The 24,513-nt window shown below is 37.4% G+C and overlaps 3 protein-coding genes across 3 annotated transcripts in view; 1 reads left to right on the forward strand and 2 right to left on the reverse strand.

Annotated features, from left to right (window-relative positions):
• The window catches only part of LOC126558592 (60S acidic ribosomal protein P0), a 321,090-nt gene extending 313,753 nt beyond the window's left edge, over positions 1-7,337 (reverse strand). Inside the window, exon 1 of the mRNA XM_050214632.1 lies at positions 7,327-7,337. The gene's annotated coding sequence lies outside the window, so the exon portion shown is untranslated. The remainder of the gene's footprint in view (positions 1-7,326) is intronic.
• The window catches only part of LOC126557604 (protein arginine N-methyltransferase 1), a 724,795-nt gene that overhangs the window by 474,652 nt on the left and 225,630 nt on the right, over positions 1-24,513 (reverse strand). The window lies entirely within an intron of this gene.
• LOC126558034 (cellular tumor antigen p53-like) overlaps positions 1-24,513 on the forward strand; it is a 444,866-nt gene that overhangs the window by 149,301 nt on the left and 271,052 nt on the right. The gene's annotated exons all lie outside the window — the stretch shown is intronic.

Genomic DNA, 24,513 nt, shown 5'->3' on the forward strand with positions numbered 1-24,513 from the left:
ACCAGATCCAATAAAATCGATACCAAAATTCGATGGAAACAAAAAACAATTATTATCATGGTTGGATACAGCTGAAAGTACGCTGAGAATATTCCATGGAATCGTATCTGAACAACAAATGCGAATTTTTACTACAGCAGTTTTTAACAAGATAGAAGGAAAGGCTAAGGACATACTATGCTTGGCAGGAAATCCTACCTCTTTTGAAGAAGTAAAAACTATCTTAATAAATGCTTTAGGTGACCGACAAGAATTGACTTACTACAAGAGTCAATTGTGGCAAAATAGGATGACGGAAGGTATGTCAATCCATCGCTACTTTAACAAATGCAAAGAAATAGTTCAGAATATTAAAACCTTAGCAAAGCAGAAAGAACGATATTCCAAACATTGGGATGCAATTAACGCATTTATCGAGGAAGATGCTTTGGCTGCATTTTTATCAGGGCTACGAGAACCATACTTTGGGTACGCTCAAGCCGCTTGTCCGGAAGATATGGAAGCTGCATACGCCTTTGTTTGCAAATTCCAATCGAGAGAGATAACAGCGTTGAATATGGAACCAAAAAAATATCATGATAAAAAATATCTCCCCAAGCGTGAAGATAACAAATCTCGCGAAGAATACAGGAAAACAGAAGGGTACAAAAATCAACCCCAAATTAAACACAACAATCCTCCACAGCCAATGGAAATAGGATCCGTGCGTAGTAAGTTGACCCTCAATAAAAAGCAAATCAACAACAACGAGGTTTCAGACGACGAACAACCGGAAGACCTAGACCTAAATTTTTGTTGGGCGAAGAACGGGGAAGAGAAAACATAAATTATCTCCCTTATATTTCTAGCACTAACAAAGTGACTAAAGAAACAATTAGGTTATTGATAGATACAGGAGCGAATAAAAATATTATTCGACCTAACGTTGTAACTAACATGCAAACTATTGCTAAAGTAAAAGTTAAAAATATTTCGGGAATTCAGGAAATATCTAAACAAGGAACAGCAAACTTAATTGGTGCAAAAGTTCCACCACAAACCTTTTATGAATATCATTTTCACAACTTTTTTGATGGTTTAATAGGATCGGAATACCTAGCAAAACATAAGGCAAAAATCAGTTATGAGAAAGAATGTCTCACAATTGGAGATGAAAAAATCAAATTCCAGAAATATTACCCTAAAACAAAGTTTTATACTTATATCGTTGAACTCAATACTAACACAGATGGTGATTGGTTTGTTCCAACGTATCAAAAATTTGAAGATGGATTTTATATCGAACCTGGTTTGTATCGATCATTCGATAAAAAGACAACGGTAAAAATAATTACAAATCGTCAAAAACCAATAAACTTGGATGGGAAATTATCACTACAAGTGAATAATTTTGAAACACTAACCCCTATACCAATTGGAACAAATGTAATAAATGAAAACAACATTTCTGAGTTGATATCAATGAATCATCTCACAACTATAGAAAAACAACATTTAATAAAAATTTTGGTTGAAAATCAGCAAGTTTTACTGAAACCAAATGAAAAATTATCGTCTACAACGGCAATAAAACATCAAATAGTTACAAAAGATGAATTGCCCACGTTCACTAAATCTTATAGATACCCTCATCATTTCAAAAACGATGTTGAAGAACAAATCGAAGAAATGCTTAACACAGGAATAATAAGACATTCCACAAGTCCATACTCCTCTCCGATTTGGGTAGTACCGAAAAAAGCAGACTCTTCGGGAAAAAAGAAAATTCGTATAGTCATCGATTATCGAAAATTAAACGAAAAAACAATTGAAGATAAATATCCGATACCACAGATTGAAGAAATTCTTGATAATCTAGGTAAATCAACTTATTTTACGACTTTGGACCTGAAATCAGGCTTTCATCAAATTGAAATGGATCCAAAAGATCGTGCAAAAACAGCTTTTTCAACGGACAAAGGCCATTACGAATTTACTCGAATGCCATTTGGTCTAAAAAACGCTCCAGCAACATTTCAAAGAGCTATGAATAACATACTTCAAGAATTTATTGGAAAAATTTGCTTTGTATATCTAGATGATATTATCATCATCGGACATAATTTAAAAAACCATTTGAGAAATGTGTCTACAATTTTGAAAAGACTCTCTGAATTTAACTTGAAAATTCAACTAGATAAATGTACTTTTCTTAGAAAAGAAACAGAATTTCTTGGACACGTTATCACACCTGAAGGTATTAAACCAGACCCTTCAAAAATTGATAAAATTTTAAACTGGAAATTACCCAAGAATCAAAAAGAAATAAAACAGTTTCTAGGATTGACTGGATATTACAGACGATTTATTAAAGTTTATTCCAAACTAGCAAAACCATTGACTAAATATTTGAAAAAGGAAGAGATCGTAAATCTTAAAGATGAACAATATGTGAAGGCATTTGAAAAATTAAAAAACATACTTACCTCTGATCAAATACTTTCGTATCCCGATTTTAAATTACCACTCATTTTAACTACCGATGCAAGTAACTATGCATTAGGAGCAGTTCTTTCACAAAAACATGGTAACATTGAGAAACCTATTGCATTTGCAAGCCGAACGTTGAATAAAACGGAAACAAATTATTCAACGACAGAAAAAGAAGCATTAGCAATAATATGGGCAGTCCATAAATATTATCCCTATCTTTATGGAAATAAATTTACCCTTGTAACGGATCATAAACCGTTAACGTTCATAAAGAATTCAACTAAAAATGCAAAAATTCTCAGATGGAGACTTGAACTAGAAAATTTTGACTACGACATCCAATACAAACAAGGAAAAACTAACGTTGTCGCAGATGCATTAAGTAGAAAAGATGATTCTAACGATTCTTATCTTTCTACAGGTACAAAAAATACAGAACCTGGAGAAAATCAATCTCCTATGGATATCAATATTAACGAAAATGATTCTATTTCAGAGTCCCGCATGAACAATCCACCAACATCCGAAATTGACTCTGACACTGACACAATTCATTCAGCAGAAACTTCAGATAATTATTTTATTCATTTCACTGAAAGGCCAATTAATTATTATAGAAACCAAATAATTTTTAAAAATGCCGATGAATCAAATGATTTAATTGAAAACCCTTTCCAACACTTCAGACGAGTAACACTTTTAAGAGAATCATTCAATGAATCAATCATAAAAGATGGCTTATTGAAATTTCATAATGGAAAACAAACCGCTATTATGGCCCCAGAACAAGTAATTCCAATTATACAAAAAGTATATCATGATTATTTCAATCAAAAAGGACACTTTGTGCTAACCCAAAAAATTGTAGAAGACGTCACTGATGAAAATAGACAAGATGTAATCGTCTCTAAAGAACACGATAGAGCACATAGAGGAATAACCGAAGTTGAAAACCAATTAAAAAGATCATACTTTTTCCCAAGAATGGCCTACAAAATCAAAGTAGTTTGCAATTCATGCAAAATTTGTAACATGCATAAATATGAAAGAAAGCCATACAATATTAAACTCTCACCAAGACCGATAACGGAAAAACCGTTTGAACGCGTCCATATGGATATTTTTCAAATTGATAACAAAAATTTCTTGTCATTAGTTGATGCATTCTCAAAGCACATTCAACTTATAAAGATGGATACAAAGAATCTCACTGATGTAAAAAACGCATTAGCACAATACTTTGCTTCATTCAGTATACCCACTCAAATCATAACAGATCATGAAACCACGTTTAGATCGGTTCAATTAATAAATTATTTAGCAAACCTTAATGTTGAATTATGCTACGCATCAAGTTCTGAGTCAAATGGACAAGTAGAAAAAACACATTCAACAATTATGGAAATATTGAATACAAACAAACATAAATTTCCTGATACAAGTACGGAAGCAAAGATAGGAATATCCGTATCACTTTACAATAATTCAGTTCATTCATCTACTAAATATACTCCTAACGAGATAATATTTAATCAATCTAATAGTTATCCCAACACTGAAGAACTTTTTCAAAAAGTAAAAGAAAATCTCGAAAAAGCTAGACTTATCCAAATTAAAAGAAATGAATCTAGAGAAGATCCACCAGAACTAAAACAAAATGATGAAATATTTATAAAACCGAATATTAGGAAGAAACTAGATCCAAGAGCTAGACCAATGATAATACACAGCTCTAATAAACATACGTTCAAAAATATTAAAAACATAAAACGGCATAAATCTAAAATCAAGCGTCAAAAAAGTTAATCACGTAAAATATCATTTGAATAATTTCAGATGCAGACCATATTACTTTGCCTCTTGTACGTTACAAGTGTCTTAGGAGGAACCTTGCACATACGAAACCTGAACGCAGACCCTGTCTTACTGTTAGAAAAACAAAATTGTAAAATTCAGACAGGAAATCTTAAAATTGTTCATCCTATCAACATGTCTAATATTGAAAATAATGTTGATAAATTCGAAAAGATAGCTAACAAGATAAACAAAAACCTTCCAATAGCAAACCTTATAGCAAGCAAAAGCAAGGAGATGAGGAACAAACTAACCCAACTTAACCCAGTAAAACGTTTCAAACGATGGGACACTATAGGCATAGCATGGAAATGGCTAGCAGGTTCACCAGATGCTGAAGATCTAAGAATCATCAATACAACCCTGAACGAACTCATAAGCGAAAACAATGAACAAGTACGCATAAACAACGTAATGAACTCTAAGATTGCGGAAATAACTCATACCATTAACGAGCTCATAGACAAACATTCATTGAAAGAGAAAATTTTGCTACAAGAGATAGATGCAATCACTCTATTAGTTTACATGGATGCAACAAATCGTGTCTTAGAAGATATAGAAGATACGATACTTCGTACCCGTATTCAGCTAACGAGCAGTAAGCTATTGTCACTAAATGAGATACTTGCTGTAGAAAAAGTAATCAACAACCAAGGCATCAGTACAGATTTCCCTGAACAAGCACTTAACTATGCAATACCAAAAATTGCAATGAAAGGTAAAACGCTATTCTACATACTAGAAGTCCCCAAAGTTGAAGGTAATTGCAAAATATTTCAAGTAGAGCCGTTATCAATCAACAATACAAAGATGATAAACATCCCGCCTTACATTATAAAAAGCGAACAGCAACTTTACGAAACAATCAAACCTTTCGACATCATACAATTAGGGGAATACATAAAACCTTTCGAAGATGGCTGTCTTAGACCGATGATCATAGGACAAGAAAGCAATTGTGAAGCAATTGAAGATAAAAGTACGAGTGTCAGACTCATTGGTAACAGCAAGGTTTTAATTAACAACGGAAACGATGTAATTATGAAATCAGATTGCGGACCGCATGATAGAACACTTCGAGGCAATTTCATTCTCACATTTGATAATTGCACAGTGATCGTGGATAGTCATACATTCACATCGGAACAATTAACTCACGACATTAAAGAGTTACAAGGAGCCCTTACCAATCTTAAGATGAAGTGGAACGTTATTCATCAGCCAGACATAACAAAGATCCATGACGAAACGATGAATAATAGAAAACAATTAAACCACATAGCATTGAAACAGTATTCTCATACAGTAGTGACATTTTCAATATTTGGAAGTACATTGATTGCAATCATAATTCTCACAATTGTAGTGATCGTATTTTGGAAGAAAAAAGCTTCTATGAGAATCGTTATAGAAAAATCTACAAACGCAAAACGAAAACGTAAAGCAAAAAAAGTAGAGAATTTCGAGGACGAACTTCAGTCTGCCCCCGGAGGAATTATGTTACACGCGTAGTCAACGTTGACTCTCATACGTTCATTCGCTTCGATCAACGGAAACAAATTCTTCACTACGGAAGTTGGATGTCTCAACAAGTATCATCCGTACGTCAGAATCCAGCCCCAATGGAACGATCGCGTTAGTCATCGGCCAACGGACAATCTTCTCCCCTACGGAAACAGATGCATTCCTGAGAGTTCGATTCTCCTCGCGATCGCGTTAGTCATCGGCCAACGGACAATCTTCTCCCCCACGGAAACAGATGCATTCCTGAGAGTCCGATTCTCCTTCAACAGTTCAACGGAAGCCAACTCCCCTCTGCAGATTGGCGATCGTCCAGCAGCCCGTTCCCCACGATAAGAATGCCTGATTATAATTTGTCCCTTCGCGATAGTTATAAAAGAACAGGGAACATAGAGCTCAGGGCCTCATTTTCATTTCTAGTTTTGTCATAGTTAGGAAGTGGGACCGCGTGGTGCCATTTGTAATCAATAAAAATTATTTTTTTATTGTGAACTTGTGACCAACCACATAATTGGCGCAGCCGTCCGGAGTGAATCAAGTGAATTAGTTGTGTAAAAAGTGGTTTAGTTTGAGACCAATAATCTCAAAACATAGTGATCCCGCAAAAGTGATACACGGTATCAAGTGCATCTGCAAGCATAAAAGACGATTTCGTCGCTGAGGATTTGAGGATCCCCCACATAACTATCCGCCTGGAGTACCAGCATCGTTGATTCACGAACCCGGCACACGACTACAAAATCGTAAGTATTTTCAATTCTCTTTTATTTAAAAAGTGAAATTGTGATTACTTACGTCCCTTTGGAAATCCGCTTTTAACGATTTCTGAGGTAGAGAAAGAACACACTTCTAGAAAGGTGTTGTTTCTATTCGAAGGGAGTACTACAAGATAGGGCCCTCGAAAACAAATCGCGAGTGAAAGTGTTGTTTAAGTGAAAGTGTATACGCATTGAAACTTAATCATTTTTCGCTAACGTCCTTGTGAGGCACTACATGAAAAAATATCATGATAAAAAATATCTCCCCAAGCGTGAAGATAACAAATCTCGCGAAGAATACAGGAAAACAGAAGGGTACAAAGGCACTACGGTACACTACGGCACTAGGGTACAAAGGCACTACGAGATAGACCGCGCAAGTAGGAAAGGCAACATACTACAAGATAGGTGTTTCTTTCGAACAATTTCGCACTACGAGATAGACGAAATCGTTCAATCGTAGGGAGTACTACAAGATAGGGCCCACGGTTAAAACATAAACTGAAAAGAATACTGAACTTTGATGAAGAGTTCCAAAAAGAATAACGCCTTAAATAAAGTTAGAGAACTGCTTAAAGGCACAGGCAAAGATTCAGATTCAGAAGACAGTTCAAGTTCAGAGCATTCAGAAGAGTACTCACACGTACCGCTCAGAACCGGACTACCACTTGTTGATTCACTGCACTTAGAAGAAAGTGAAATGGAAATCGACGGACTAAAAGCACAAGTTGCAAATTTGCAACAAATGGTGGAAACTTTACAGTTTCAGCAACACTCTTCAAATTTAGGACAAAATGTTAGCAATACATTTGACGTCCTTTGTAAAATACCAGATCCAATAAAATCGATACCAAAATTCGATGGAAACAAAAAACAATTATTATCATGGTTGGATACAGCTGAAAGTACGCTGAGAATATTCCATGGAATCGTATCTGAACAACAAATGCGAATTTTTACTACAGCAGTTTTTAACAAGATAGAAGGAAAGGCTAAGGACATACTATGCTTGGCAGGAAATCCTACCTCTTTTGAAGAAGTAAAAACTATCTTAATAAATGCTTTAGGTGACCGACAAGAATTGACTTACTACAAGAGTCAATTGTGGCAAAATAGGATGACGGAAGGTATGTCAATCCATCGCTACTTTAACAAATGCAAAGAAATAGTTCAGAATATTAAAACCTTAGCAAAGCAGAAAGAACGATATTCCAAACATTGGGATGCAATTAACGCATTTATCGAGGAAGATGCTTTGGCTGCATTTTTATCAGGGCTACGAGAACCATACTTTGGGTACGCTCAAGCCGCTTGTCCGGAAGATATGGAAGCTGCATACGCCTTTGTTTGCAAATTCCAATCGAGAGAGATAACAGCGTTGAATATGGAACCAAAAAAATATCATGATAAAAAATATCTCCCCAAGCGTGAAGATAACAAATCTCGCGAAGAATACAGGAAAACAGAAGGGTACAAAAATCAACCCCAAATTAAACACAACAATCCTCCACAGCCAATGGAAATAGGATCCGTGCGTAGTAAGTTGACCCTCAATAAAAAGCAAATCAACAACAACGAGGTTTCAGACGACGAACAACCGGAAGACCTAGACCTAAATTTTTGTTGGGCGAAGAACGGGGAAGAGAAAACATAAATTATCTCCCTTATATTTCTAGCACTAACAAAGTGACTAAAGAAACAATTAGGTTATTGATAGATACAGGAGCGAATAAAAATATTATTCGACCTAACGTTGTAACTAACATGCAAACTATTGCTAAAGTAAAAGTTAAAAATATTTCGGGAATTCAGGAAATATCTAAACAAGGAACAGCAAACTTAATTGGTGCAAAAGTTCCACCACAAACCTTTTATGAATATCATTTTCACAACTTTTTTGATGGTTTAATAGGATCGGAATACCTAGCAAAACATAAGGCAAAAATCAGTTATGAGAAAGAATGTCTCACAATTGGAGATGAAAAAATCAAATTCCAGAAATATTACCCTAAAACAAAGTTTTATACTTATATCGTTGAACTCAATACTAACACAGATGGTGATTGGTTTGTTCCAACGTATCAAAAATTTGAAGATGGATTTTATATCGAACCTGGTTTGTATCGATCATTCGATAAAAAGACAACGGTAAAAATAATTACAAATCGTCAAAAACCAATAAACTTGGATGGGAAATTATCACTACAAGTGAATAATTTTGAAACACTAACCCCTATACCAATTGGAACAAATGTAATAAATGAAAACAACATTTCTGAGTTGATATCAATGAATCATCTCACAACTATAGAAAAACAACATTTAATAAAAATTTTGGTTGAAAATCAGCAAGTTTTACTGAAACCAAATGAAAAATTATCGTCTACAACGGCAATAAAACATCAAATAGTTACAAAAGATGAATTGCCCACGTTCACTAAATCTTATAGATACCCTCATCATTTCAAAAACGATGTTGAAGAACAAATCGAAGAAATGCTTAACACAGGAATAATAAGACATTCCACAAGTCCATACTCCTCTCCGATTTGGGTAGTACCGAAAAAAGCAGACTCTTCGGGAAAAAAGAAAATTCGTATAGTCATCGATTATCGAAAATTAAACGAAAAAACAATTGAAGATAAATATCCGATACCACAGATTGAAGAAATTCTTGATAATCTAGGTAAATCAACTTATTTTACGACTTTGGACCTGAAATCAGGCTTTCATCAAATTGAAATGGATCCAAAAGATCGTGCAAAAACAGCTTTTTCAACGGACAAAGGCCATTACGAATTTACTCGAATGCCATTTGGTCTAAAAAACGCTCCAGCAACATTTCAAAGAGCTATGAATAACATACTTCAAGAATTTATTGGAAAAATTTGCTTTGTATATCTAGATGATATTATCATCATCGGACATAATTTAAAAAACCATTTGAGAAATGTGTCTACAATTTTGAAAAGACTCTCTGAATTTAACTTGAAAATTCAACTAGATAAATGTACTTTTCTTAGAAAAGAAACAGAATTTCTTGGACACGTTATCACACCTGAAGGTATTAAACCAGACCCTTCAAAAATTGATAAAATTTTAAACTGGAAATTACCCAAGAATCAAAAAGAAATAAAACAGTTTCTAGGATTGACTGGATATTACAGACGATTTATTAAAGTTTATTCCAAACTAGCAAAACCATTGACTAAATATTTGAAAAAGGAAGAGATCGTAAATCTTAAAGATGAACAATATGTGAAGGCATTTGAAAAATTAAAAAACATACTTACCTCTGATCAAATACTTTCGTATCCCGATTTTAAATTACCACTCATTTTAACTACCGATGCAAGTAACTATGCATTAGGAGCAGTTCTTTCACAAAAACATGGTAACATTGAGAAACCTATTGCATTTGCAAGCCGAACGTTGAATAAAACGGAAACAAATTATTCAACGACAGAAAAAGAAGCATTAGCAATAATATGGGCAGTCCATAAATATTATCCCTATCTTTATGGAAATAAATTTACCCTTGTAACGGATCATAAACCGTTAACGTTCATAAAGAATTCAACTAAAAATGCAAAAATTCTCAGATGGAGACTTGAACTAGAAAATTTTGACTACGACATCCAATACAAACAAGGAAAAACTAACGTTGTCGCAGATGCATTAAGTAGAAAAGATGATTCTAACGATTCTTATCTTTCTACAGGTACAAAAAATACAGAACCTGGAGAAAATCAATCTCCTATGGATATCAATATTAACGAAAATGATTCTATTTCAGAGTCCCGCATGAACAATCCACCAACATCCGAAATTGACTCTGACACTGACACAATTCATTCAGCAGAAACTTCAGATAATTATTTTATTCATTTCACTGAAAGGCCAATTAATTATTATAGAAACCAAATAATTTTTAAAAATGCCGATGAATCAAATGATTTAATTGAAAACCCTTTCCAACACTTCAGACGAGTAACACTTTTAAGAGAATCATTCAATGAATCAATCATAAAAGATGGCTTATTGAAATTTCATAATGGAAAACAAACCGCTATTATGGCCCCAGAACAAGTAATTCCAATTATACAAAAAGTATATCATGATTATTTCAATCAAAAAGGACACTTTGTGCTAACCCAAAAAATTGTAGAAGACGTCACTGATGAAAATAGACAAGATGTAATCGTCTCTAAAGAACACGATAGAGCACATAGAGGAATAACCGAAGTTGAAAACCAATTAAAAAGATCATACTTTTTCCCAAGAATGGCCTACAAAATCAAAGTAGTTTGCAATTCATGCAAAATTTGTAACATGCATAAATATGAAAGAAAGCCATACAATATTAAACTCTCACCAAGACCGATAACGGAAAAACCGTTTGAACGCGTCCATATGGATATTTTTCAAATTGATAACAAAAATTTCTTGTCATTAGTTGATGCATTCTCAAAGCACATTCAACTTATAAAGATGGATACAAAGAATCTCACTGATGTAAAAAACGCATTAGCACAATACTTTGCTTCATTCAGTATACCCACTCAAATCATAACAGATCATGAAACCACGTTTAGATCGGTTCAATTAATAAATTATTTAGCAAACCTTAATGTTGAATTATGCTACGCATCAAGTTCTGAGTCAAATGGACAAGTAGAAAAAACACATTCAACAATTATGGAAATATTGAATACAAACAAACATAAATTTCCTGATACAAGTACGGAAGCAAAGATAGGAATATCCGTATCACTTTACAATAATTCAGTTCATTCATCTACTAAATATACTCCTAACGAGATAATATTTAATCAATCTAATAGTTATCCCAACACTGAAGAACTTTTTCAAAAAGTAAAAGAAAATCTCGAAAAAGCTAGACTTATCCAAATTAAAAGAAATGAATCTAGAGAAGATCCACCAGAACTAAAACAAAATGATGAAATATTTATAAAACCGAATATTAGGAAGAAACTAGATCCAAGAGCTAGACCAATGATAATACACAGCTCTAATAAACATACGTTCAAAAATATTAAAAACATAAAACGGCATAAATCTAAAATCAAGCGTCAAAAAAGTTAATCACGTAAAATATCATTTGAATAATTTCAGATGCAGACCATATTACTTTGCCTCTTGTACGTTACAAGTGTCTTAGGAGGAACCTTGCACATACGAAACCTGAACGCAGACCCTGTCTTACTGTTAGAAAAACAAAATTGTAAAATTCAGACAGGAAATCTTAAAATTGTTCATCCTATCAACATGTCTAATATTGAAAATAATGTTGATAAATTCGAAAAGATAGCTAACAAGATAAACAAAAACCTTCCAATAGCAAACCTTATAGCAAGCAAAAGCAAGGAGATGAGGAACAAACTAACCCAACTTAACCCAGTAAAACGTTTCAAACGATGGGACACTATAGGCATAGCATGGAAATGGCTAGCAGGTTCACCAGATGCTGAAGATCTAAGAATCATCAATACAACCCTGAACGAACTCATAAGCGAAAACAATGAACAAGTACGCATAAACAACGTAATGAACTCTAAGATTGCGGAAATAACTCATACCATTAACGAGCTCATAGACAAACATTCATTGAAAGAGAAAATTTTGCTACAAGAGATAGATGCAATCACTCTATTAGTTTACATGGATGCAACAAATCGTGTCTTAGAAGATATAGAAGATACGATACTTCGTACCCGTATTCAGCTAACGAGCAGTAAGCTATTGTCACTAAATGAGATACTTGCTGTAGAAAAAGTAATCAACAACCAAGGCATCAGTACAGATTTCCCTGAACAAGCACTTAACTATGCAATACCAAAAATTGCAATGAAAGGTAAAACGCTATTCTACATACTAGAAGTCCCCAAAGTTGAAGGTAATTGCAAAATATTTCAAGTAGAGCCGTTATCAATCAACAATACAAAGATGATAAACATCCCGCCTTACATTATAAAAAGCGAACAGCAACTTTACGAAACAATCAAACCTTTCGACATCATACAATTAGGGGAATACATAAAACCTTTCGAAGATGGCTGTCTTAGACCGATGATCATAGGACAAGAAAGCAATTGTGAAGCAATTGAAGATAAAAGTACGAGTGTCAGACTCATTGGTAACAGCAAGGTTTTAATTAACAACGGAAACGATGTAATTATGAAATCAGATTGCGGACCGCATGATAGAACACTTCGAGGCAATTTCATTCTCACATTTGATAATTGCACAGTGATCGTGGATAGTCATACATTCACATCGGAACAATTAACTCACGACATTAAAGAGTTACAAGGAGCCCTTACCAATCTTAAGATGAAGTGGAACGTTATTCATCAGCCAGACATAACAAAGATCCATGACGAAACGATGAATAATAGAAAACAAATAAACCACATAGCATTGAAACAGTATTCTCATACAGTAGTGACATTTTCAATATTTGGAAGTACATTGATTGCAATCATAATTCTCACAATTGTAGTGATCGTATTTTGGAAGAAAAAAGCTTCTATGAGAATCGTTATAGAAAAATCTACAAACGCAAAACGAAAACGTAAAGCAAAAAAAGTAGAGAATTTCGAGGACGAACTTCAGTCTGCCCCCGGAGGAATTATGTTACACGCGTAGTCAACGTTGACTCTCATACGTTCATTCGCTTCGATCAACGGAAACAAATTCTTCACTACGGAAGTTGGATGTCTCAACAAGTATCATCCGTACGTCAGAATCCAGCCCCAATGGAACGATCGCGTTAGTCATCGGCCAACGGACAATCTTCTCCCCTACGGAAACAGATGCATTCCTGAGAGTTCGATTCTCCTCGCGATCGCGTTAGTCATCGGCCAACGGACAATCTTCTCCCCCACGGAAACAGATGCATTCCTGAGAGTCCGATTCTCCTTCAACAGTTCAACGGAAGCCAACTCCCCTCTGCAGATTGGCGATCGTCCAGCAGCCCGTTCCCCACGATAAGAATGCCTGATTATAATTTGTCCCTTCGCGATAGTTATAAAAGAACAGGGAACATAGAGCTCAGGGCCTCATTTTCATTTCTAGTTTTGTCATAGTTAGGAAGTGGGACCGCGTGGTGCCATTTGTAATCAATAAAAATTATTTTTTTATTGTGAACTTGTGACCAACCACATAATTATATGTCTTCGTGGGCAAAGCCTGGGTCGCTTACTCCTTGAAAAAAATTTCATTACATCTTCAAAGGATAGTGTTAAAGCATGACATTCAATATTTGCTGTAATTACATGATTTTTTTTAAGTAGGTCAGGATCTTCATTGCCGTACAAAAAAAATAATCCCATTGTTGTGTCTCACAAGACACATTAGAAACATTATTATTTCGTTTCATACCATTCGTTTAATCGTGCTAATCCGGAATCAATATCCAGGATGGTAAAGTAGACACAATGGAGTACATCTTAATTGTTTACCCGTTAAAGCTTGCGACGAGCATCATTGTCAATGGCCAATATGCGCAGCATGTTTGCAGACCAACAATAACAACATTATGAACCGATTCGCAGAAAGCATTCTGTGTCCAGCATGCTGAATGATGCGCGAGCGGGTCCGGTCGAACGGGCAATTTTCATGTCTCATGTTTCATTTTCATTTGTTTTTTTTTTCTGCCATAAGTAGGTTGAAAAAAAACAAAACAAAAAGTTACATCTAAGGAGTGGGGACAGACAATGATTTGGGGACCAAATGCAAGAATACAAGTTTAGGGAAAGCATAGAATCGATGTCGAGCCCGGAATGCAACAAGGGAGGAATTGAAATCAAACAGAAATACAAAAACAGTAATGTTTAAATCTGTGAATAGGAATAGGAAGCAAATAAAGGCGAATGTAGTCTCTAAGACTCAAAGCCTATATAAATAAACGAAAAAAAAGGAAGCAAATAGGAAAGCAACAAAAATTCCTATTGCACTGTAAGGTATCCTGGACAGAATGGGACAACATGCGGAAAAGGATATACTGTCTATTTAAGCTTTCAATGTCCTTAGAACATTTAACTAACTAACATACTAACATATGACCATAGATCAGTTGGCTTTCAAACCCAGAACAGGGAAGAACAGTTGCCTTAGAAACCTAGAAGAAGGAAGATCATGTAGAGCAGTTGTTAGCGAAGTAACCAACCAACGACAACCATCAAAAAGTGTAAATCGGTCAATCAGCCAACCATTCGGCCCAGTAGACACAAATCGGCCCCGCAGCCAAACATAGCTTCACGAGGGCTAGTAGCGGAGTGAATAATATGTACCATTGTGAATAAATGTCTAAAAGTGTAAAATAGTGTAAAATATAAAAGGAACCAAGGTTATTAAATACCACATCACAGTATAACATAATAATTGAACACAACGTAGGGTTAGGACGAAACACCCACATTGTTGAAAGAACCATTTCAGAAATGTTTTAAATACTTGAAGCACATCTTTATTGTTTACAGGCAACATCCATTTCATCCCCATCTGAAATAAGCCGTTTTTACGAATTAAGCTTTTTAAAGAGTTTTTCTAAAACTTCAGCGCTTCAACACGGTGCGTAACATTCTCAAGTGTTACACTTGACTAAGAACCTTTAGCAAGATAAAACCATTCCGTTATTGAATTGATTGATCATGGATGATGATGATGATCGCTTTTGCTAATGGAATAAAACCACCAATGCCAACCCACAAAGGAACAAGAGCACCCAAACTCAACCTTCAAACTGTAAGATTTCACGAGAAATGCCAAAAGAGCACAAGCGTAAGCTTTCCATTTTTTCGTACGCCAGGTTACGTTCGCCCCGATGGAAGGAGAACAGAAAAAATATTATCATCACCGAGGCATACACACACACATACACATTGGTGTCCATTAGTTGAATGGATTGAGATGCAGTGAAAATGCGGCGGAAACCACCAAAAATGTAGAACGAACGTCAACAAAACGGCTGACCAGTCGTCCGAAAACTCCGCCCGGTAGCGCCGGTCAGCTGGAACGCTGCCGGCAAAGAGAGAAGAATGATGTGACCTTCGGCATCGGTATCACGCGCCGTACATTTTCCACAACTTTCCGCTGACTAACGAAACCACAATGAAGTCCACGCGACCAGTACGTCCGTCCGTAGTGGCCTAGACACACCGTAAGGTTGCGAAAGGGTAGAGCGGGATCCTTCCGGAATCTCTGTTTTTTTTGTGTTCAGTAATAGTTGAAAAATGAATTTCTGCCATTCTGGAGCGAAGCAAAGAGTCAGGAATCGAGGATCGGCAATCTTTTCGCTTGCTTCTTAAACTCAATGCACCGTTTACCAGCGCACCGTCGGAGCTTGTGTGTGTATGTGTGTGTGGCGTCAGGGCAACTGCACAAGCAGCGATGGAGCCAATCATGCACTCCACTCCGAGCACGGCAACATCAACGAACGGCATGAAACCGCACCAACAGTGGAACAGAGGAGATGCGCTGGGTGAAGTTAGCGCCTCGTCGAAAACCCATTTGGCTGTGGTTAACCCATCGGAATTCCCGGAAGAAAATGGAATAATAATGGATTATTGCACTCTCGCCGTGCTGAGGGAGCGAGAAGATGTGGCAAAGATACAATGGAAAGAATACGGGAAGAAACGGCCACAGTGCAGTCGCCGGTGCTTAACCCACCAGGCACCAGGGAAGGCAAACGGTCAATGGGGACGCACAAGTAAAATAATGGTTCACGGGTTTCGACCATTGAACGGCCATTTGCTAACAACAGTCGTAGAGCAGCAACGAAGAAAATAAAACAGACCAGCAAGGCGAGTGCGAATTTTCCACGAAAGTTTCCCCGGCACAAACGATCGCCGGTTTGGTTTGGATGCTGGGATGCGCCCTTTTTGCTTACGAAACTCAAACCCTGACCTGCCAAAAGAAAATAAGAAGAAGAAACCCCTACCACCCGGGAGACGACTAACAGAAGGGAACACTTTTCATCGGAACGTGGTTAACTGGTTATGTTGGAATTAGAATAATTATTTTCGAACATAAATTTGAATTGCATAAAACAAAGCGTTAGGAAACTAAGATTAGGTTATAAACTACTCGACGTTAGAAACTGCTCGATCTACACGAATTATGAACTGCATGAAATATTATATACAAAAAAGGACAAACGAATATACAGTTGCAAACCGACCAGCGATAAAGGTGTACACTTTCCTATTCAAATTTCCTCCAAATATCACAGCCAGCCCCTTTTCGTGAATATATTTTACAGGTTACTTTTTAATTTAGAAAATGGGCACAGCTAAGAGTTTGCTGGTGGGTTTTACGTTTTCCTCTCTATTTTATTCAAGGTGCGTCTGTTGTTGCTTCTTTTTTTTCTTGTTTCGTACAACAAAAATCAACCCCTTCTGCTTTGCATTTTGGCGAAGAAAAAACCGTCGGATATATAGTAAATGCGAAAGTTTGCAAAAAAGTGAAAGAAAATGTGAGAGTGAACAGATTAAAACTGCTATACTATGGGCCTTTTCGATCGAAAAAAAAAAAACTATTCTCTGCAGCAAGGTAAGACCAGAGCCTGTGTACTTTGAAGTGTACTTTGCGTAATTCAACCATTTTAAACGGCCCTTTCTTTTCGGTAGGCAATGCATGATGCAAAATTGCCTTTGGGTTTGGAAGAGTAGCTTGAATTAGTATTGAAATATTAAAGAAGCGCACTCGAGTTTGAAAACCAAAAAAGGGTAATTTAGCTTCCTCGCTCCCATTCGTAGAGCCATTGCCTTAAATAGCCATTCGGTACTGGCCTTCCTAAATGAATAAAAAGTAATTTAAAAAATAACTTACCTTAAAGATTATCTTCTTTTTGGCTTAATAACCTGCTGGGTCACGCCAGTTATCGCATGGCTTACAAGAATTATTGATAGTACGTTAATTTGTTAACGTTTAACGCAATTATATAGTGTAGACGAATACAATTTAAAAACTATCTCAGACAACTTTCAGTGTTCGCCTCACAACCAGAGAAGGATCTGTGAGGACCCGCAACGGGTATGGCGTTCATCTACGTCAAGTGATGGTCTATCCCGGAGCGATCTTGCCGGGACGTAGAAATTCAGACAGGTTAGCAAAGTCGGTGAGTTTATCTAAGGAGCAGTACAGTAACATGGAGACCGGGTCCTCGAGACCACACGCTAGGTGTTTCAAAAGGCCCATCAGAAGATAACCCATGGTAATGACATGCTCTAGCTGGTCCTGGAGGCTCAAATCTCTGACATAGCTTTTACGCACAGAGGATAGATCCGTTGAGCCAGTCTTTTAGACATTTGTGAAAGAATTAAGCATATTATTATAAATCATTACAAATCAATTAGTTATAACTTATTACATCCTTATGTGCCGTGTACGTACCAAGTTTGCTGTTGGATAATTTGTTGGAGGTTTATTTTATATCATCTCCTAACGATCTTCTTATTATGCATGTCCTGGCTGTCACAGGATTCTGCCTAGATCCGTTAAAAATAAAATCTACTCCACTCAGCACATTACCAGCTTTACCTTTCCCAGCAGTCAACGTTCGCTTTTCGAACGAGCAAACATATTACCCCACAACCGAATTAAAGTGAGACAAACAAACAGTACCATTCACTGGCAAACCCGCGTGCGTCCTGACAGAAAAAAACCCCGGTTTTCGTTACTGTCGGGTTTTTTCAACACGATCGTACAACGAACAGGGTAGTACAGCTAAATCAAATCGAACCATTTAGCCGTCATGGGTAAGCGGTAGCGCAAACAACAACGCAAGCAACAAAAAAAGATCAAATTTAAATGGCACAGTAAAGTGGTTTGATTTGCGAACCGAAAGAAAGCTAAAACGGTAGAGAAGCTTACCAAAAATCAAATTGAAGCGGTTGAAGCAGCAAAGCAAACAGCATTGCGTTCGATTTGGGAGGAGCGATTCGTTTCGGAAACGTGCGATGATGATAAAAAAAACGCTCTAAATTTGGTATTTTAAGCGCTCAATTACTTTGCTTGGGAATGGGAAGCAAATTGTGCAATGTGTATGTGTTGTATGGTGGGCTTTAAAGTTGCACGCTTATCGATGATTGAGCTGTTTATGAACCGGTGAGGATGAAGGTTCTTTGTAATTATTTGTCGATCTTGGTTTGGGTAAGAAATACTGCTTACCCGTAGCAGCCTTCATAATCCTCGCTCTACTCATTCTCGGTTTATTAACTTATTCCCACGCGAACGATCTGAAGATGATGTTAAAAGCTATTTTAAAAATATACTTTAGCTAGAAAGTACGTGCCGGTTAACCTAATTTGCGTACTTGGAACTACAATAATGCATTTTATTTTTACACTTACGGTAGCTTTTTTACCACACACCATGGTTTGTTGTTTGCGGTAACCTTCCACACTGTTTTCAACAATAAGATCTTCCAAGAAGGCTAAATGGATGGATCTCTTCCATCACGTTACCGAACAGATGTGTCTAGCTGATGGACTTGTTCTGAAAATGCTAAAAGGTTCTTACTCAACAGACTTTTTTTTTCAAAGATCAAATCAACATTTTCACAAAAATCGTTCGTCGAATGAAGATGGACAGCATTTCCAAGGCAAGTATGCACTCGGAGTCACCTTCCGTGAATTGGCGATGCTATTGTGGAAACTTTTAGCAAACCACCGACTATCATTGAGGTGTATAGTTCAGCATAGATCAGGGTATAGGGATATAGTTATCTGATACCCCTGGAAAGTCACACTCGGCGTGGTACTGTGGGATATTGAGCCGACGGGAGTTTTATTTGGACGCCAAGCTAGCAGTCTTCTTCTACCGGGCAGCCAGAACGGGTTGTAAAGGAAATAGTGGCGCCAAACTTCGCGTAAAAGAATCATGGTTCAAATCCCATTCAAGACCCTTCCTCGGTAATGATGATTGTTCTATCCAGCTACGTGGTATTTTCGAGTTTCGTATACCATTCGAATTTCGTTGTTGGCCTACGCGGTCGTTGCCATTCACAAATGAACTAACGAGGCAGCAGGGTCCCTAGCCAGGGCCATAGACTAGGCTCGGATACGTTTCAGAACTGCTCTTGCAGGGAGTGGCGAGTTGGAGGCTTGTTGTTAGTCATTTTAAGACTGAAAAGATTCCCTAACTAACAAGGCGCCCCTGGCAGCCAAGACCCTGCAGGCCGACGAAGCTCTCCTGACTGGTGAGGCCACCGGCGGTCGCCCACTTCTTCCATAGGTTAATCCACCACTGATTGCTTGTTGTCAATCTTGTTTGGTGATCTACAAGGCAGTTTTTTGTTTTGTGTAAAGCAAATATTAAAATACAACTTCTCGATGCACTATAGCAACGTGTTATCAATAGTTCCTTTATAAAGCAAATTCTACATCAACAAAAAAATCTGCCATCATACCAATGCTTTAAATCGCAACCAAACCATAAGCAGAACAACAACAAAAAAAGTATCGTAAGTGTTTGCACGATCCCCCCAGCGGACACAGCAAGCAGCAGGTTCCACATCAACCCAGCACGGTTGGTGCTTGCTCAAACATTTGTCCAGCGGTTTCCTAAGCAAAGCGATTGCGATAGCATTCTATCTAGTGCAAAAACTGACGCGCGGAAGAATTCTTCCAACCGAGGATGAGGTGTCTGTTTACCTTAACCTTCGATGGTGGATGGCACCCGGTTAGCGACGGGAAGGGCGGACCAGCATTTTTTTTCTTCTTTGGTACTCCACTCGAACTCTACTTTCTTCACTTTTCAATGTGACAGTGTGGGTTCTTCACCCGGTAGAAATGTGAAACGTTAGGAGAATATTGGGCTGAGCAAAGCCGAACGATGTAAAGCGTGTCCTCGAGGGAATGGTGGTACCATGGAGAAGCAGTAAGGGAGAGAAAAACAACCCCTTCAGCGAACGCAATGGCAAACGGGTGACATTTTGCATGTGTACCGAGCGTTCACGGGAAAGATGGGATGCGCATCGGAATGCTACCAAGAAAGAAACCATAAAATCTCAACAAACGAATGCCGACAGCAGGCTGGCAAAGCCCGTGTGCCCGCGCCAGGCTCTGGAAATGGGTTGTTTCAACGAATGCCTGTTTACTCGTCGCTCGTCTCATAATACAATGCCCCGGGGGGGAGGAGTGACGGGCGGTCGGATGGGCACAAGGGTTGCAAGATTTGTTGTTCTTGAACCGATCTTCAACTTTAACCTCAATCGCATCCCACTTTTTCCGCCGTGTTTTGGGAGCCACACTTTTGCCGAAACGAGAGCCCACAAACACACACACACAGCGAAAGAATAAACATTGTCTACTGCCTAGGTGGCACAAGAAAAGGGACAAGTGATGTGGAGAAGGGGGTGGTGAATAATACATTGGAGACCTACAATCAGAAGCGAACGCATTCACCTGTAGCAGAACAAACGTTTACCTTCCAATCCGTTCCCGCCTGCTATCGAGTCCTCTCGTGTGTATGTGTGTGATTGCAAAAAAGGATTCTTACCTTCAGGTGAAAGACAACCTGGATCCGTTCTGTTCATGTATATCCGCACACAAGCAAAGCGAAAAATTCTCCAGTGCCAAGACCTAGTGAGCCGTGTCGAAGAAAAATACACGGCACAAGATATATGGCCGATTGGAAATTGATAAAGGAAAAAAAACGCCTCTCACACACGCACATACACCGGAACTGTCCGTGAGCTTTTTTAACCGTTTTAACCTTTGCTTTGTTTCTCTTTGCTTCTCCCAGACCTCCCATCTGACCTGGGAGTTATGTGTATGTGATTGAAAAATTGATACTGCTTTTCTTATTTTCACGAGTAAATACAGACCTATCATGGACAGACAGAATAGGTGGCTCTGTATAAACCCCAAACCCGGTAGACATAAATATACAAACGAAGGCATACAGAAAGAGGATTTGTTCTCAGTTAATGTACAATTGTGGTCGTGCGTATAGCGGCTGCTAATTTTCTGCTCAAAGCTGCTGTAGTCTAGCTAGCATAGTTTGTATTATTTGTTGAAGTTTTCCATTTCTACGTAATAAATGTTTTTATACAAATTTGTAAGAAATTGTAGTATACTGTTATTGGTTTGATTATTTCATTTACTAATAAATTTCATTTTAAGTCTAAATTTACTACCATTCTATAGTATGGCTTTAAAAACACTTGGAAATTCAGCATAACTACTCATTGCTACTGAAAATGTAAATCTTTCTTATAAACTTCTGGAACAAGCCTGAAACGAACATAAAAATTGATTCTTTTATAGTTCAGAAACGCATTTGTGAGTAATTTTAATAGATTTCGACATACTTTGCTGGAAAGTGTATGAAAAGTGTTAATTTATCACTTGACAAAAATTAAATTTATATCGACAAAAAATCTCTTTATCAAATGATGAAAAGTAACATTACAGAAATGATTTTTTTTTATTTTAAATGAACTGTAATACACTTTATATTCTTTAAAAAAAACCACACACATAAACAATCTTGCAACCTACTTTTTACATAAACACCATGACCTGTTTGCTATTCGTTTGAACACGTTTGAACACGAAAGTTTATTTGAAAGTTTATTGTTTTGGGACTTCAGACTGTGTGGTTTCACCTTAGTTCCATCGAAAGAATTAGTGGACTTTCCAATAATTTTACTGAAAGTATATAAAATTCTTGAACAACAGAATGTGATGCGCTTTTAGTTTATAAAATAAAAATAAAGAGCCATCTGAAGGCTCATCTGTTGTTAATTAAAATATGCTTTATAAATGCTGAATATTCTGTAGCAGCATTTTTTCACTGTAGCAGGGTTTAATATAAACATAGAAAAAAAACCCCTACCGAATCGGGAGTTCAAACGCGCATGAAATGGTTTGTTAGAGCAAGTGTTAAATAATGTACACAGAGAGGGAGAGACCTTTACATTCGGCCCGATCAATTGCCTCGTGTAATAGTGTAACTCGTAGGCTCTCGTTTCCCACCATTATTGCATTGCAAATGAAGTGAAAATGTGTACCAATTTTCACTGTGCTTTTACTTTTACACATTTTCTTCACTTTTTCTTCCATTTTCATGCAATTGTGTGTGTGGGATGATACACTGAACACAAGTAAAAAGGAGAAACCGGATGCGGCATCTCAATCGTTCGTAACGGAACAACTCTCCCAAAGACAATAGGAGTGAAAAGAATGTTTTTGTTCTTTTATGGGATGTAGAATGTTTTTCCGTCCTTTTCTTTTAAAGCTATTTGCTAGCATCCGAAACCCTTGAAGTACGATATCAAACGATAGTTTTCTAGCACATTCCCCTTTTTATTTGTGTGCCACCGGTTTTTCTCACTAGTCCTGATAGAGATGGTTTGTTGTGTTCTCCATCAACCTCAAATAGACTGTGCTGTTCATCATACTTTACACAAACACACCCATATCCTTCCCAGAACGAGTGACGAACGAATAAAACAAACAAACAAAATCACTACAAAACTACAAAAGAAACCTAATGAAATGGAGGTGGTTGGAAAAGGATGGGAAAGTTTTTCTGCAGCAAAATATAGCACCATACACACGCGTAGCAAAGCGCCACGCCAATGGTGCACTACAGCGCTACAAAACAAATAATAACATGCAACGGAAGCAAGAACTAAAATAACACCGAAAACTTAAATTTAAAATTACGCTCGGGCCGCTTCCCAGCAGCTACGCTTCGGTGGATTTTGATTCGAGTTCGAGTTTCTTGGGATCCGCCCCACCACTTCCGGCCACATTTTATTATACGCTCAAAAGATTGTTTTTTAGTTTAAGTTTTTTTTTTTTCGCTCCACTCGCCACTCTTGCTGAATGATAAGAGTTGTCTGACTATTTGACGTGAGTGAAGTTAAATAGAGTTCGGCCAACTCGTTTAACTTCTCCGAAGGATACGATGGTGCGTCTCCATGGTGAGTGTGAGAATGGAGGCGCCTGGTTGTTCACTCGCTTTACTCACAATTACCGTGCTGCTAATCATGAGCCAACTCTATGAGAATCGATTCATGTAACCTCTTTTCTGGCATACAAAATGAGTTAATATGGGGGGGGGAAGGGGAACGTGGAAAACTAGCTAAGAAAAGCAAAATTTGTACCTTATTTGAGTGTTGCTTCTAATAGTTTTTTTTTATCCACAAAAAGACATAGAACAGCTTGTTTATAATAGTTTACAATTTAACTAACTATATTTGCAACACCATGAGTGTTCATTGTTCTGGGAATCATTAATCTTACAGCTCATATTTAACACTGTTTCAAATACCAGCGCTGGCAGAACATGAAAGCAATTCATCTTGAGGTTCCTTCCGACATGAACAAGATGGAACACCTAGAAAAGAATTTCGTTTGAACCACAAAATTTTCCTCAACACCTCATACAATCACACATACGAATGCATTCCTACCACACATACACACACATACACACACACACTTCTAACCAGCACGGTTGCACAAGCACAAACGTCAGCGGAGACCGATGGCTGCTGGCCGGCAGTAGTGTTCGATAAAGGCAAAGTTTTAATTGAATTGCTGCTTGCTCTAATTCGTCTTTCTGTCACTTTGAAGACGGGTTTTGATTCGTGGCTGTGCGCCCCGGAATGTCCGGATGTCCGGCACTTTCCTACCGGTGCCGCGACACTGCAGCGCTTCTGCGTCCGCCCGTCCGAACACTCTTTCCGTCGGCAAGCGGTCACGTTGCCTCCGTGCGGTTTGGTTTTGGTCGAAGCGCTTTACAGTCGTGTGGTTCGGTCCCAAGCACACGCATGTTCGCGAACTGATCAACTTTTCGCTCATGCGACTAATTGGTCTATTGTTTAAGTGATGAAATCGTTCCAAGTAAAGGAATTTAGGCCTTA

The sequence above is a fragment of the Anopheles maculipalpis genome, chromosome 2RL, assembly GCF_943734695.1.
Source record: "Anopheles maculipalpis chromosome 2RL, idAnoMacuDA_375_x, whole genome shotgun sequence".
Lineage (NCBI taxonomy): Eukaryota > Metazoa > Arthropoda > Insecta > Diptera > Culicidae > Anopheles > Anopheles maculipalpis.